Source organism: Schistocerca serialis, chromosome 4 (genome assembly GCF_023864345.2).
Source record: "Schistocerca serialis cubense isolate TAMUIC-IGC-003099 chromosome 4, iqSchSeri2.2, whole genome shotgun sequence".
Classification (NCBI taxonomy): domain Eukaryota; kingdom Metazoa; phylum Arthropoda; class Insecta; order Orthoptera; family Acrididae; genus Schistocerca; species Schistocerca serialis.
In genome coordinates, this window is record NC_064641.1 from 896,954,079 (window position 1) to 896,971,795 (window position 17,717).

The 17,717-nt window shown below is 46.1% G+C and overlaps 1 protein-coding gene across 3 annotated transcripts in view; it reads left to right on the top strand.

Moving 5' to 3' along the window:
- The window catches only part of LOC126473569 (diphosphoinositol polyphosphate phosphohydrolase 2), a 175,285-nt gene that overhangs the window by 136,016 nt on the left and 21,552 nt on the right, over window positions 1-17,717 (top strand). The gene's annotated exons all lie outside the window — the stretch shown is intronic.

A 17,717-nucleotide genomic window follows, 5' to 3' on the forward strand; every position in this document is an offset into this window, starting at 1 on the left:
ACACACATCAAGGATTACACAATATACTAAAACCAAATAAACAAACCGATTTCAAGCACACACAGTTTAAAAATATATATTGAAATTTTGTACAGGGGTAACGGATAACCAAAACACCACAAATCACACACATCAATAACAGTTCCATAGATACACGACCCCAACAGCTTATATAAATATTTAAGTAAACAGCTAGCTGTCCGACTTGAATTTCTACACAGTCAAATAGTAAACAAGTATTATAATATACGTGCAACAGCAAATTATGGAACAACTTTAAAACATTGCTCAAAAAAATTACATCCAATTCTGCAGACAGCAATGATGGTGTACTCAAAGTTGACATGTGTCCATCTACGTCAGGACGCGAATACAACATGAAACGTAAAAAGCTGTATAAATTATAGTATGTAAATTATAGATAAATGCTATTGATGAAAGCAATAAAGCCGAAGTAAGCTTATATGCTAAAATAAAATATCAAGCGACATACTGTCTTCAAATTCGCTTCTGCGTATCCAGCTGGATTTGCGCCATGGGTACTGATGACTGCCACTGCGTGAAGCCCTAACTCTTACCCATGTTTACGTAAAATGTCCGCTTGAAACACAAATGTATCACTGACGGCTACTGCCTTTTGCCCGCGTAGAGAAATCCGTTGGAATTAGATTACTCGATAAATAGTAAAATTCTCAAGGCTGTCAATTCAACTAAGTACCTGGGTGTTAAAATTACGAACAACTTCAGTTGGAAAGACCACATAGATAATATTGTGGGGAAGGCGAGCCAAAGGTTGCGTTTCATTGGCAGGACACTTAGAAGATGCAACAAGTCCACTAAAGAGACAGCTTACACTACACTCGTTCGTCCTCTGTTAGAATATTGCTGCGCGGTGTGGGATCCTTACCAGGTGGGATTGACCGAGGACATCGAAAGGGTGCAAAAAAGGGCAGCTCGTTTTGTATTATCACGTAATAGAGGAGAGAGTGTGGCAGATGTGATACGCGAGTTGGGATGGAAGTCATTAAAGCAGACGTTTTTCGTCGCGGCGAGACCTATTTACGAAATTTCAGTCACCAACTTTCTCTTCCGAATGCGAAAATATTTTGTTGATCCCAACCTACATAGGTAGGAATGATCATCAAAATAAAATAAGAGAAATCAGAGCTCGAACAGAAAGGTTTAGGTGTTCGTTTTTCCCGCGCGCTGTTCGGGAGTGGAATGGTAGAGAGATAGTTTGATTGTGGTTCGATGAACCCTCTGCCAAACACTTAAATGTGAATTGCAGAGTAGTCATGTAGATGCAGATGTAGAGCAGTGCGCGCGGTTGAGCACGTGAATCGATCGCTTGTAAAAGCTTAACAATGCATCTGTGCGTGCACACTGAGGTAATTAATTTTTAGTCCGGTGAGGTTGTCTGTAAATTAATCCTTTTGGAATGACAACACCTCTCTTCCCCCCCCCCCCCCCCCCCTCCTCCATGCACACACATGGAGTTACTACCATGGGGCACAGTGCATAACATAAAGGATATTTTCGATTTCATTTGGAACTGATGCCCATCATTAACGTCAGCAGTAAGTTACTACCCCCAAAGGCACGGATGTTCTCCTGAAACACAGGTTGTATCAGTTCATGAAGATGGATGACTCGAGGCAGATAAGAAAGAATGTCTTCCCATAGCATGCCAGATATGATCTGAGTGTCAATTTAAGTGACTGGACCCGTACATTCCTCAAAGCATTTGTAGTGTGAACTGCAGTGTGAAATATTGTATTATCTCATTGGAAAATGACATTTGGTATTTGGTCGTTAAGGATACGATGGTAATATGTACGAGGGTCGGTCAAAAAGTAATGCCTCCCATTTTTTTTCTACTTAAAGAAATTAAGTTAAGTGAAAAATTTGAATTTGGCGCCATTCCTCAAACCTTCTTCTGCAATCCACTGCAGTAGTAACTTTCTGTGTCAACAGGTGGCAGCACAGCAGAAGTTTGTAAGATGGCCGACATCGATGTTCGTTTGAGACAGCGTTGTGTGATTGAATTCTTGAATGCAGAAGGTGAAACGCCCATACGCATTCATGAAAGACTGAAGAAGGTGTATGGTGTTGTGACAGTGGATGTCAGCACTGTTAGACGATGGGTTCGTCGTTGTAAGGAAGCTGAAGGGCAAACACCGTTGACTGACGAAAAGCGGAGCGGCAGGCCGGTGAGTGCAGTGACTCCACATAACATTCAGCAAGTTGATGACATCATTCGTGGTGACCGTCGGGTGACTGCAGATGAAGTGTGTCGCATTATTTCTCTTAGTAAAGGCAGTGTGATCACGATTATTAAACAATTGGGGTACTCAAAAGTTTGTGCACGGTGGGTTCCAAGAATGTTAACCGATCAGAATAAAGAGGCAAGGAAAACAATAGCCTCCCAACACTTGCAGCGCTTCCGTTTGGAGGGAGATGAGTTTCTGAAAAAAATTGTGACCGGGGACGAAACATGGGTGCATTTTTTTGAACCCGAATCAAAGAGGCAGTCAATGGAGTGGCGTCACACAAGCTCGCCGAGGAAGAAAAAATTCAAAACTGTGCGATCGGCAGGGAAAGTTATGGCAACAGTTTTCTGGGATACAGAGGGTGTGATTCTGGTTGATTTTTTGGAGCAGGGATGCACAATAAATTCTGTTCAATACGTCACAACCCTCAACAAACTTAAAGCACGTCTTCAGCGAGTTCGCCCAACAAAATCAATGGCAGATGTTCTTCTTTTGCATGACAATGCAAGACCACACACCAGTCGTCACATCTCTGACGAGATTGTCAAAATTGGATGGGAAGTTTTGCCTCATCCCCCATACAGCCCTGACCTGGCACCATCAGACTTCCATCTGTTCGGGCCACTAAAAGAAGCCCATCGTGGGATTCATTTTGAAGATGAGGAGGCCGTCAAAACATCCGTGCGTCAATGGCTTAGGAAGCAGAGCTGTGATTTTTACCGTGCTGGGATACATGCCCTTGTTCAAAGATGGACCAAAACTGTAGAGATGGGCGGAGATTACATTGAAAAATGACAAAATGATCCTCAATGTTGTGGTTTTCAACCTATGTAATTGCATTTAAATTTCCTGACAATTAAACGTAGAAAAAAAAATAGGAGGCATTACTTTTTGACTGACCCTCGTACTATTAATGCCACATACCGGCAAGCATTCAGTCTCCCTGCAGCATTTCAAAAAATTAATCGTCGCCATATCTAATAGTTGATGATTAACTGAAACCCTCAGCTGCCGACAGGTGTTGTTGCTATACCTCGATGTGGACAGCTGAAAATGTGTGCCCAGACCGGGACTCGAACCCGGGGATGCGAGTCTCACGGGAAGCGCGCAAGGGATAAGTCCCTGCAGTCGCGCTATTCATCGGTGTCCTCAATGGCTCAGATGGATAGAGCGTCTGCCATGTAAGCAGGAGATCCTGGATTGGAGTCCCGGTCGGGGCACACATTTTCAGCTGTCCACATCGAGGTATATCAACACCACCTGTCGGCAGCTGAGGGTTTCAGTTAATCATCATTTATTCGAGGGAAAAGCTGCACGGTCATCAACAGTATCTCTTCTTTCGAGAACAGTTACTGTCTTCGTATATATCTAATAGTTCCTCACACTCTGATTACAGAGTTCGGAGAGCTATAGGTATCTGTAACTGCTGCTTCCTGTGACCTTTCACCAGATCGCCTAGTCAGTCAGTTTGAGTCAATGTGATCACCACAAACAGAAGTGACACTCATCGATGAGCACTACAGAATGCACCACAGTGACCCAAGCTCTGCACTATGTAAGTGTGCGCTGTCGTCAGATATGATCTAAGCGGTAAACGAGGTATGACAGTTCGAGATCTCTAGCACACTTACCGTTCTGGTCGATTCGAGGTGACACTGCCTGGGTTTCAGTTGTTGCTCTCTCTCTCTCTCTCTCTCTCTCTCTCTCTCTCTCTCTCTCTCTCTCTCTTCAGACCCAGTTGAACACGGGTACGATCTTATAGTGGTATATTCCTTCTGCGAGAACCGGAGTGTGCTTCTTTCGCCACACTGTTAATTGAGAGTCTGTTTCGTGTCCCAGTCATTGCTCTACAGTCAAGTGTCGGTGCGACCTGTCGGCGCGATGCTCCCATGTCCTTCACCCAAGTGCTTGACCTTCCTCAGAGTTCGAAACGTGGCGGTAAGCTTAAAGTACACCGCCTCTGACCATGTCGAACCGCGATGTCCACGGCAGAAGCTACAGTAACGTTACATACATTCGGATAGCCATTGTGTACTTGCACTATTCTTCATTTGTAGGGATGCCATTTTTCTGTACTGAAACCGCTCAAAATAAATTCTTGCAAGGATAACATTTCAATCAACGTGTCCCACAGGCATGGAAATACCCGGCTATGTTTGGTACCGTTCGATCAAGGTGAAGTTTTAGTTTCTACCAGTATATATCATTAACTGAATAGGTAAAAAATATTAATTGGTTTATGATATAGAAGGAACATACACTTCATCAAAGTGAGGGTAAGAGATTTCAGTTGTGCTCCTTCCTTGCTCATTAGTGCGGCCTGCCCTGGACACTTGGCCGGCCCCTGTCGTGATACTCCACCGCGGTGCACCAACGGCAAGAAGGAAGGCAGAATCAGGGTTTAACATCCCGTCGACAGAGGTCACGGAGCACAAGCTCGGATTGAGGAAGAATGTGGAAGGAAGTCGGCTGCCTCCTTTCAAAAGAACCATCCCTCCATTGCCCTTAAGCTGTGGCACAAATATATGGAGATACCGATGACCGACATATGCCGCGACGGCAAAAAGATGTTTTCAAGTTAGTAAGAAAGCGATCTGTGCAACCGACCCCAACGCCCGAACATACCGACTTCGGACAGCGGAATTCAGATAAGTTAGTTTACTTCAATCGAAATGGGGACGGTCCTACGCTAAAAACCCGGTGTGTGACAAGTAGTTTAGTTCAGCAAAGGAGCTTGTGGCATCCTAAGGATGAGATATATAACAGAAATGTCTCGAGACATATGGTCTAAAATTGCTACTTTACTGGACACAAATTACACAGCGGGTAACAGAAAATGTAAGACTCAAATCGCAAGACATATTCTTTACTCGTAGACAAAGAAATTGTTATATGAATATGGATCTGGAAACACTTTTTGTTTCCATGTTAGAGCTCCTTTCTCCAGCTCAGTCATGGGTAATACGCACGAACAGATGGCACCAGCATACCAAATGCAATTCTCTGACGGGAGATGTAGTGACTCTCGGATGCGCTAATGATGTAACCCTAGAGTATTGCGTATGGCTTCACAGACTTCCATGACATGGGCACGGAGCCTCTGAACATCTTGTACTGGGGTTCCATACACAAGAGTTTTCAAATGCACCCACAAATAAAAGTCCAGGGGTTTAGGTCCGGAGACCGTGGAGGCCAGGCAGTTGGTGCATCTCCATCCATCCATCCATCACCGAATGTGTTATTTAGAAGTCGACGGACTTTATTCTAAAAATGAGTAGGGTGCTCCATTTTGCATAAAGTAAATATTTCTCACAGGTAAAGGCACATCTGCTAATTTCTCTATGAAATTTTGATAACTTTGTCTGTTAAGCATTGGTGGAAGACAGTGACGTCCTACCAGTCACCAAATATGCCAACCGAAACATTGACAGAAAATATTTGTTAATGACTTGCTTCAACAGTTGAGTGATGATTGACGTCCGTCCATACATTCCGACTACGAAAATTTACAATCTGGTCTCGTTGATTAGTCAGTTGGAGAAAATCACTTGCAACGTGGACACAAAACGTTTCCGGATCCAGTTTCATGTTGTTGTTGTTGTTGTTGTTGTTGTTGTTGTTGTGGTCTTCAGTCCTGAGACTGATTTGATGCAGCCCTCCATGCTACTCTATCCTGTGCAAGATGCTTCATCTCCCGGTAACTACTGCAACCCACATCCTTCTGAATCTGCTTAGTGTATTCCTCTTTTGGTCTCCCTCTACGATTTGTACCCTCCACGCTGCCCTCCAATACTAAATTGGTGATCCCTTGATGCCTCAGAACATGTCATACCAACCAATCCCTTCTACTAGTCAAGTTGTGCCACAAATTTCTCTTCTCCCCAATCCTATTCAATCCCTTTTCATTAGTTATGTGATCTACCCATCTAATCAGCATTCTTCTCTAGCACCACATTTCGAAAGCTCTATTCTCTTCTTGTCCAAACTATTTATCGTCCATGTTTCACTTCCGTACATGGTTACACTCCATACAAATAGTTTCAGAAACGACTTCCTGACGCTTAAATCTATACTCTATATCAACAAATTTCTCTTCTTCAGAAACGCTTTCCTTGCCATTGCCAGTGTGCATTTTATATCCTCTCTAATTCGACTGTCATCAGTTACTTTGCTCCCCAAATATCAAAACTCCTTTACTACTTTAAGTGGCTAATTTCCTAATCTAATTCCCTCAGCATCACCCGACTTAATTCGAGTACATTCCATTATCCTCGTTTTGCTTTTGTTGATGTTCATCTTATATCCCCCTTTCAAGACACTGTCCATTCCGTTCAACTGCTCTTCCAAGTCCTTTGCTGTCTCTGACAGAATTACAATGTCACCGGCGAACCTTAAAGTTTTTATTTCCTCTCCATGGATTTTAATACGTACTCCGAATTTTTCTTTTGTTTCCTTCACTGCTTGCTCAATATACAGATTGAATAACATCGGGGAGATGCAGCAACCTTGTCTTACTCCCTTCCCAACCACTGCTTCCCTTTCATGCCCCTCGATTGTTATAACTGCCATCTGGTTTCTGTACAAATTGTAAATAGCCTTTCGCTCCCTGTGTTTTACCCCTGCCACCTTCAGAATTTGAAAGAGAGTATTCCAGTCAACATTGTCAAAAGCTTTCTCTAAGTCTACAAATGCTAGAAACGTAGGTTTGCCTTTCCTTAATCTTTCTTCTAAGATAAGTCGTAAGGTCAGTATTGCGTCACGTGTTCCAATATTTCTACGGAATCCAAACTGATCTTCCCCGAGGTCGGCTTCTACTAGTTTTTCCTTTCGTCTGTAAAGAATTCGTGTTAGTATTTTGCAGCCGTGACTTATTAAACTGATAGTTCGGTAATTTTCACATCTGTGAACACCTGCTTTCTTTGGGATTGGAATTATTATATTCTTCTTGATGTCTGAGGGTATTTCGCCTGTCTCACATATCTTGCTCACCAGATGGTAGAGTTTTGTCAGGACTGGCTCTCCCAAGGCTGTCAGTAGTTCTAATGGAATGTTGTCTACTCCCGGGGCCTTGTTTCGACTCAGGTCTCTCAGTGCTCTGTCAAACTCTTCACGCAGTATCATATCTCCCATTTGATCTTCTTCCTCTTCCATTTCCATAATATTGTCCTTAAGTACATCGCCCTTGTATAGACCCTCTATATACTCCTTCCACCTTTCTGCTTTCCCTTCTTTGCTTAGAACTGGGTTTCCGTGAGCTCTTGATATTCATACAAGTGGTTCTCTTTTCTCCAAAGGTCTCTTTAATTTTCCTGTAGGCAGTATCTATCTTACCCCTAGTGAGACAAGCCTCTACATCCTTACATTTGTCCTCTAGCCATCCCTGCTTAGCCATTTTGCACTTCTGTCGATCTCATTTTTGTGACGTTTGTATTCCTTTTTGCCTGCTTCATTTACTGCATTCTTATATTGTCTCCTCTGATCAATTAAGTTCAATATTTCTTCTGTTACCCAAGGATTTCTACTAGCCCTCGTCTTTTTACCTACTTGAGCCTCTGCTGCCTTCATTACTTCATCCCTCAAAGCTACCCATTCTTCTGCTGTATTTCTTTCCCACATTCCTGTCAATTGTTCCCTTATGCTCTCCTTGAAACTCTGTACAACCTCTGGTTCTTTCAGTTTATTCAGGTCCCATCTCCTCAAATTCCCACCTTTTTGCAGTTTATTCAGTTTTAATCTACAGGTCATAACCAATAGATTGTGGTCAGAGTCCACATCTGCCCCTGGAAATGTCTTACAATTTAAAACCTGGTTCCTAAATCTCTGTCTTACCATTATATAATCTATCTGATACCTTTTAGTATCTCCAGGGTTCTTCCATGTATACAACCTTCTTTTATGATTCTTGAACCAAGTGTTAGCTATGATTAAGTTGTGCTCTGTGCAAAATTCTACCAGACGGCTTCCTCTTTAATTTCTTTCCCCCAATCCATATTCACCTACTACGTTTCCTTCTCCCCCTTTTCCTGCTATCGAAATCCAGTCACTCATGACTATTAAATTTTCACCTCCCTTCACTATCTGAATAATTTCTTTGATTTCATCATACATTTCTTCAATCTCTTCATCTGTGGAGCTAGTTGGCATATAAACTTGTACTACTGTGGTAGGCGTGGGCTTCGTATCTATCTTGGCCACAATAATGCTTTCACTATACTGTTTATAGTAGCTTACCCACACTCCTATATTTTATTCATTATTAAACCTACTCCTGCATTACCCCTATTTGATTTTGTATTTATAACCCTGTATTCGCCTGACCAGAAGTCTTGTTCCTCCTGCCACCTAACTTCATTAATTCCCACTATATCTAACTTTAACCTATCCATTTCCCTTTTTAATTTTTCTAACCTACCTGCCCGATTAAGGGATCTGACATTCCACGCTCCGATCCGTAGAACACAAGTTTTCTTTCTCCTGATAACGACGTCCTCCTGAGTAGTCCCCGCCCGGAGATCCGAATGGGGGACTATTTTACCTCCGGAATATTTTACCCAAGAGGACCATCATTTAACCATACAGTAAAGCTGCATGCCCTCGGGAATAATTACGGCTGTAGTTTCCCCTTGCTTTCAGCCGTTCGCAGTGCCAGCACAGCAAGGCCGTTTTGGTTATTGTTACAAGGCCAGAACAGTCAATCATCCAGACTGTTGCCCCTGCAACTACTGAAAAGGCTGCTGCCCTTCTTCAGGAACCACACGTTTGTCTGGCCTCTCAACAGATAACCCTCCGTTGTTGTTGCACCTACGGTACGGCTATCTGTATCGCTGAGGCACGCAGGCCTCCCCACCAACGGCAAGGTCCATGGTTCATGTACGTGTGAGGAACGTGTCTCGCAGTTTGTGCCGTATATTTCTGTTACACCCTGTACATTGTGAAACGATTTGTGAAACGTAATTAAGTATTTCTGTAAGAAAAGTCTTCATTCTTTCGTCATTGAAAATCTGCAACATCACTTTTTTACTAACTAAATGTATCTTAGCCATAGTTGAATAAATATTATTCGCTTAAAATTTCCTGGTTGCACGAATTGAAGAATACAGATGACATGTGATCTAATTCAGTTAAATTGTATATTGCTCATTATATCACTTCACCTGGGTTAGTAAGAGATTTAATTTATTTTATGTTACGTATTCAGGGCATGAAGTTGTTACAGTACTGGTAGAGTATTAATAACATGCACACAGAGATTAATCACATACGAGAAAGGAATTTTCACAATTATTGTACCTGGAATATTATTCAAAATGAGCTTTCACACGATCAGGCGTGTCCTCGGTAACGTTAGTAGTAGTTCTAGTCGCAGATCCACTAATAGGGCAATGGGTTATTGCAAAGCCATCACTTAGAGTAGCGTCAGACATGCTCTGCATGAGTAAAGCTATATCTACATGGTTACTGCGCAATTCACACTTACGTGCCTGGCAGAGGGTTCATCTAACCATTTTAATACTATTTCTGTTCGAGCTCAGATTTCTCTTATTTTATTATGATGAACTTTTCTCCCTATGTAGGTGGGTGTCAACAAAATATTTTCGCATTCGGAAGAGAACGAATAGATCTCGCCGCAAAGAAAACCGCCTTTGTTTCAGTGACTGCCACCGCAAAGCACGTATCATATCAGTGACACTCACCCTTATTGCGCGATAACACGAAACGAGCTGCCCTTCTTTGCACTTTTTCGATGTCCAACGTCAATCCTACCTTGTAAGGATCCCACACCGCGCTGCAATATTCCAGCAGAGGACGGGCAAGTGTAATGTAGGCTGTCTCTTCAGTGGGTTTGTCGCATCTTCTGTGTGTTCTGCCAACAAAGCGCAGTCTTTGTCGAGCCTTTCCCACAATATTATCTATATGGTCTTTCCAGTTTAAGTTGCTCTTAATTGTAATTCCTAGGTATTTACTCAAATTGACAGCCCTTCGATTTGTGTGATTTATCGTATACCCAACATTTATCGGATTTCTTTTAGTACCCATGTGGATGACCTCGCACTTTTGTTTAGTGGTAATTGCCACTTCTTGCACCATACAGAAATTCTCTCTAGATCATTTTGTAATTGGAATTGATCGTCTGATTTTACTAGACGGTAAATTACAGCGTCATCTGCAAACAATCTAATGGGGCTGTTCAGATTATCACCTAGAGCATTTATATAAATCAGGAACAGCAGAGGGCCCATGACACTACCTTGCGGAACGCCAGATATCACTTCCGTCCTACTCAATGATTTACTGTCTATCACTACGTACTGTGACCTCTCTGAGAGGAAATCACGACTCCAGTCACACAACTGAGGCAATACACCATCTGCACGCAATTTCATTAATAGTCGCTTGTGATGAACGGTATCAAAAGCCTTGTGGAAATCTAGGAATATGGAATCGATCTGAGATCCCTTATCGACAGCACTTATTACTTCATGGTAAATTGCACAAGAACGATATTTTCTGAATCCGTGTTGGTTATGTATCAATAAGTCATTTTCTTAAAGTTGATTCATAATGTTCGAATACGGTATATGCTCCAGAATCATCCTGCAAATTGAGGTCAGTGATATGGGTCTGTAATTCAATGGGTTACTCCTATTCCCTTTCCCCCTGCGGGTACGGGGATTAGAATAGGCCCACGGTATTCCTGCCTGTCGTAAGAGGCGACTAAAAGGAGTCCCTCCCCCTCACGGGGGTAGTTCGCGCCTGCGTCCGGAGACGGACGGTTCCACGACCTATCATCGTGGTCCTTTTGGTTTTTTCACTTCTCGTTTCTTCCTTCCTTTTGTTGGTTCCTTTCTTTGCTCTTCTCCACCTCACTGTCTTCCTTACTCTTTCCCTTGCCTTCTCCTTGCCTTCTCATTGCCTTCTTCTCCTTGCCTTCTCATTGCCTTCTTCCCCTTGCTTTCTCATTGCCTTCTTCCCCTTGCTTTCTCATTGCCTTCTTCTCCTTGCTTTCTCATTGCCTTCTTCCCCTTGCTTTCTCATTGCCTTCTTCTCCTTGCCTTCTCTGGTCTCCGCCTCGGCGTTTGAGACAGCCTGTCCTCTTTCTCCCTCTCTCTCTTCTTTTTCCTCTTCTTCCTTCCTCCCTGTGCGTGCCTGAAGGCCGACCCACGCGTTCTCACGCGTAGCCGGTGACGGGGTAACGCGTAATTCCCCGCCCTGGGTAGACATGTAAGGCACGTGCGTACCCCCTGGTAAAGGCCAGGCCCGGGGAGGGGTGATTGCCTGAGCTGATACCTTCTGACCATGCCGATTGGTCCCTCCGTCTGTTTCTCGGGAGGTGTGACCTGAGGTGTAAACATTCACCTAAGGCGGGAGCGCCCTCTGAGAGGGTCCCCACAAGGAAGGAGCGCGCCATCGGAGACGCTGGCAATCATGGGGGATTCCTCCGCAATGGATTCTACTCCATCTCTTTCGACTTCGACCCAAAAACGGAAACGTGACCAGCCAACAGTGACAAAAGTACTACCGCCTGCCCCACAGTTCCTCGTAGTTTCTCGAACTGAGGACGGAAAGGATTTTTCCACTGTCAACCCTTTCGTTATTCAGAAGGGCGTAGATGCCATAGCCGGATCTGTCAAATCCTGTACCAGGTTGCGTAACGGCACCTTATTACTAGAAACTGAGAGTGCCTTTAAGGCACAAAAACTGCTTCGGGCCACCCTCCTGTACACGTTCCCTGTCCGGGTGGAGGCCCACCGAACTTTGAATTCGTCTCGTGGTGTGGTCTATACTGGCTCCCTCGACGGATTGACTGACAAGGAGCTTCAATCATTCCTCGCTGAGCAGGGCGTGACGGCTGTCCATAGGGTCATGAAAAAGGTCAACAATGACCTTGTACCGACCCGGACAATTTTCTTGACCTTCGATAGTGTTAAGCTGCCATCGCGCATCAAGGCGGGCTACGAGGTTATTTCTGTTCGCCCCTATATCCCGCCACCTACGCGCTGCTACCAGTGTCAGCGTTTCAATCACACTCGACAGTCTTGTTCCAATGCGGCTAAATGTGTCACCTGTGGCAGGGATGCCCATGAGGGTGACTGTCCACCTCCGTCTCCTCGTTGTGTGAACTGTCAGGGTGACCATGCCGCATCCTCCCGCGACTGTCCTGTCTATAAGGAAGAACGCTGTATCCAGGAAATTCGGGTCAAAGAGAAAGTGTCCACCTCGGCTGCTCGCAAGCTATTGGCTAGTAGGAAGCCCACGCTGCTCCCAGCGGGGAAATACAGTACTGTCCTCGCCTCTCCTCGGACTACCCGGGAGGTAGCAACCCAGACATGCGATCTGACCTTCAGCACCACGGTCGTCCGTTCGGCCAGTGCTAAGATCGCGCGGTCGACGTCTCCTCTTCCTCCCATCACCCCACAGACACGAGCACCTTCCTCAGCTTCTGCTAAGACGAAGACACCGAAGTCAGATGCACGGGCCTTCAAGAAGGAACCATCCCGTGCAGACTTCCTCCGTACCTCGACCTCCCAGCCTTCGACCGGTACTTCCACTACACGTCCTTCCAAAAAGGCGCATAGGAAGCACAGTTCTCCTTCCCCGCCACGGCGCATTTCTTCTCTTGCGCCACCCAGCGGCTGCCGCCCCAGGCCGTCATCCGTTTCGCCTGGCCGCACCGCTGGTAGCCGTACATCTGGCCGTTCACTGGCGGAGGAAGCTCCCCCTCCCGGCCATCCTCCCGAGATGGCCGATGACCCTATAGACCCAATGGACGATGACTGTCCGCCTACTGATAGCGGCGGCAGTGCTCGCTCGAAGCCAGGCCCTAAGCGGCCTTCGAGGTGACCACTTCTCTCATCTTTCTTTTCTTACGATGGCACTTATTCACTGGAATATTCGCAGCATTCGCTCCAACCGAGAGGACTTGAAGTTGCTGCTCCGCTTGCACCGTCCGCTTGTCGTAGCCCTCCAGGAAACGAAGCTACGCCCATGCGATCAAATTGCCTTGGCACACTACACCTCTGTGCGTTTTGACCTACCCCCTGTGGTAGGTATCCCAGCTCATGGAGGGGTTATGTTGCTGGTCCGGGATGATATTTACTACGATCCCATCACGTTGCACACCGGCCTGCAGGCAGTTGCCATCCGCATTACTCTCCCCACTTTTACGTTTTCCTTTTGTACCGTTTACACTCCATCGTCATCTGCCGTTACCAGGGCAGACGTGATGCAACTTATTGCTCAGCTACCTGCACCATTTTTGTTAACTGGAGACTTCAATGCCCACCATCCCCTTTGGGGCTCTCCAGCATCCTGTCCGAGGGGCTCCTTGTTAGCAGACCTTTTCAACCAGCTCGATCTTGTGTGCCTCAATACTGGCGCCCCTACTTTTCTTTCGGACACATCTCACACCTATTCCCATTTAGACCTCTCTATATGTACTCCCCAACTTGCACGCCGGTTTGAGTGGTATGCACTTTCTGATACATACTCGAGCGACCACTTCCCGTGTGTTATCCATCTCCTGCAGCATACCCCCTCTCCGTGCTTCTCTAATTGGACCATCTCCAAGGCAGACTGGGGGCTCTTCTCTTCCAGGGCGACCTTTCAGGATCAAACCTTTCCAAGCTGCGATCGTCAGGTCGCACACCTCACGGAAGTCATTCTCGCTGCTGCTGAATATTCCATCCCTCACCCTCCTCCTTCTCCACGTCGCGTACCGGTCCCCTGGTGGACCGCAGCATGTAGAGACGCTTTACGTGCTCGTCGACGTGCTTTACGCACTTTTAAACGCCACCCTACAGTGGCGAATTGTATCAATTATAAACGATTACGTGCTCAGTGTCGTCGTATTATCAAAGAAAGCAAGAAAGCCAGCTGGGCTGCTTTCACAAGCACCTTCAACAGTTTTACTCCTTCTTCTGTTGTCTGGGGTAGCCTGCGCCGGCTATCTGGCACTAAGGTCCACTCACCAGTTTCTGGCTTGAAGGTCGCGAATGACGTCCTTGTGGCCCCTGAGGCTGTCTCCAATGCCTTCGGCCGCTTTTTCGCAGAGGTTTCGAGCTCCGCTCATTACCACCCTGCCTTCCTCCCCCGCAAACAGGCAGAGGAGGCTAGGCCACCTAACTTCCGCTCCTCGAATTGTGAAAGTTATAATGCCCCATTCACCATGCGGGAACTCGAAAACGCACTTGGCCGATCACGGTCCTCTGCTCCAGGGCCAGATTGTATTCATATTCAGATGCTGAAGAACCTTTCTCCTGCGGGTAAAGGTTTTCTTCTTCGTACATACAATCGCATCTGGATTGAGGGACATGTTCCCGCATGCTGGCGCGAGTCTATTGTTGTCCCGATTCCTAAGCCGGGGAAGGACAAGCACTTGCCTTCCAGTTATCGACTTATCTCGCTTACCAGCTGTGTCTGTAAAGTGATGGAGCGAATGGTTAACTCTCGATTGGTTTGGCTGCTCGAGTCTCGACGCCTACTTACCAATGTACAATGTGGATTTCGTAGGCGCCGCTCTGCTGTTGACCATCTGGTTACCTTGTCGACCTTCATTATGAATAACTTCTTGCGGAAGCGCCCGACCGCGGCTGTGTTCTTTGATTTGGAGAAGGCTTACGACACCTGTTGGAAGGCGGGCATCCTCCGCACCATGCATACATGGGGCCTTCGCGGTCGCCTCCCTCTTTTTATTCGTTCCTTTTTAATGGATCGACAGTTCAGGGTACGTGTGGGTTCTGTCCTGTCCGACACCTTTCGCCAGGAGAATGGGGTGCCACAGGGCTCAGTTTTGAGCGTCGCTCTCTTCGCCATCGCGATCAATCCAATAATGGATTGCCTCCCAGCTGATGTATCAGGCTCCCTTTTCGTGGACGATTTTACCATCTATTGCAGCGCGCAGTGTACACGTGTCCTGGAGCGCTGTCTTCAGCGTTCTCTTGACCGTCTTTACTCCTGGAGTGTCGCCAATGGCTTCCGTTTTTCTGCCGAGAAGACGGTCTGTATTAACTTCTGGCGATACAAAGAGTTTCTCCCACCGTCCTTAAGACTCGGTCCCGTTGCTCTCCCAATCGTGGAGACAACAAAATTTTTAGGCCTTACATTTGACAGGAAACTTAGCTGGTCTCCACATGTGTCATATTTGGCCGCCCGTTGTACCCGTTCTTTAAATGTCCTCCGTGTTCTCAGTGGTCTGTCGTGGGGAGCGGATCGAACCGTCCTACTTCGTCTATATCGGTCGATCGTCCGCTCAAAGCTGGATTATGGGAGCTTCGTATACTCCTCTGCAAGGCCATCCATCTTACGCCGCCTCAACTCCATACAACATCGGGGTTTACGACTTGCGATCGGAGCATTTTATACCAGTCCCGTAGAGAGTCTTCATGCTGACGCTGGCGAATTGCCACTCACCTACCGGCGCGATATACTGCTTTGTCGGTATGCCTGTCGGCTACTGTCAATGCCCGACCATCCGTCTTATCGTTCCTATTTTGACGACTCTCTTGACCGTCAATACGGGTTGTATGTCTCTGCCCTGCTACCCCCTGGCGTTCGCTTTCGTCGCCTCCTTCAACACCTTACTTTTTCCCTCCCTGCAACCTTTCGAGTGGGCGAGAGCCGCACGCCACCTTGGCTCCAGGCTCAGGTCCGCGTTCACCTTGACCTCAGCTCGCTCCCAAAAGAGGTCACCCCCGGTTCGATCTACCACTCCCGTTTTTTGGAACTTCGTTCGAAGTTCATCGACATGACTTTCATTTATACAGATGGCTCTAAGACCAATGACGGGGTCGGGTGTTCCTTTATTGTCGAGGCAAAAAGTTTCAAATACCGGCTCCATGGCCATTGTTCGGTCTTCACAGCTGAGCTCTTTGCCCTCTACCAGGCTGTTCTTTACATCTGCCGCCACCGACATTCTGCTTATGTCATCTGCTCAGATTCCCTGAGCGCCATCCAGAGCCTCAGTGATCCGTACCCGGTTCACCCTTTCGTACACCGGATCCAACGCTCTCTTCAGCAGCTGGTGGACGTCGGTTCTCCAGTTAGCTTTATGTGGGTTCCGGGCCATGTCGGTATCCCTGGGAACGAAGCTGCAGATGCCGCGGCCAAGGCTGCGGTCCTCCAGCCTCGAACAGCTTCTTGTTGCGTCCCTTCGTCCGATTTTAGCAGGGTGATTTGTCGGCGCATCTTATCTCTGTGGCATGCCGATTGGGCTGCACTTACCGACAACAAGCTTCGGGCCTTAAAACCTCTTCCCGTGGCTTGGACGTCCTCCTCACGCCCTTCTCGGCGGGAGGAGGTCGTTTTAGCCCGGTTAAGAATTGGACACTGCCGGTTCAGCCATCGCCATCTGCTGACGGCTGCGCCGGCGCCGTTCTGCCCATGTGGGCACTTGCTGACGGTTAGACACATTTTAATGTCCTGTCCAGATCTTAACACACTGCGCCTCGATCTTAACCTGCCAAATACTTTCGATGCCATTTTAGCGGATGACCCACGAGCAGCTGCTCGTGTTCTTCGTTTTATCAATTTGACACACCTCGCTAAGGACATTTGATGATGCTGTTTTTTAATCCTATGCCTGTCAGTCTGTCTTTTATCGTGTTTTCCCTTTTAGTTGTTGTGGTCAACTTGTGCCTCGCGGTGCATTCTTAGAGTAGTCAGGGCGCTAATGACCATTGAAGTTGTGCGCCCTAAAACCACACAAAAAAAAAAAATCCTATTTCCTTTCTTCAATATTGGTGTGACCTGTGACACTTTCCAGTTTTCAGGAACAAATCTTTCGTCAAGTGAGCGGTTGTATATGATTGCTAGGAAAGGTACTATTGTGTCTGCATACTCTGAAAGGAACCTGATTGGTATACCATCTGGACCGTTAGACTTGCCTTTCTTAAGTGATTGAGTTGTTTCGCAACACATAAGGTATCTCCTTTTATGTCACTCATGCTAACAGCTGTTCTGGTTTCGAATTCTGGAATATTTACTTCGTCTTCTTTCGTGAAGGAATTACGGAAAATTGTATTTAGTAACTCCGCTTTAGTGGCACCATAATCGGTAACATTTCCATCGCTATCGCGCAATGACGGTATTGACTGTGTTTTGCCACTGGTGTACTTTACGTACGACCAGAATCTCTTTGGGTTTTCTACCATATTTTGAGACAATGTTTCATTGTGGAAGCTACTAAAAGCATCTCACATTGACGTCCGCACTAAATTTCGAGCTTCCGCGACACTTAGCCAGTCTTGTGGATTTTGCGTTCTTCTCAATTTGGCATTCTTTTTTAGTTGCTTCTGCAACAGTGTTCTGACGTGTTTTGTGCACCATGGCGGATGTCCCGTCTCTTACTAACTTATGCAGTATGAATCTATCTATTGCTGTCAATACCGTATCTTTGAATTTGAGCCATATCTGGTCTACACTTACATAATTAGCTTGGAAGGAATGGGA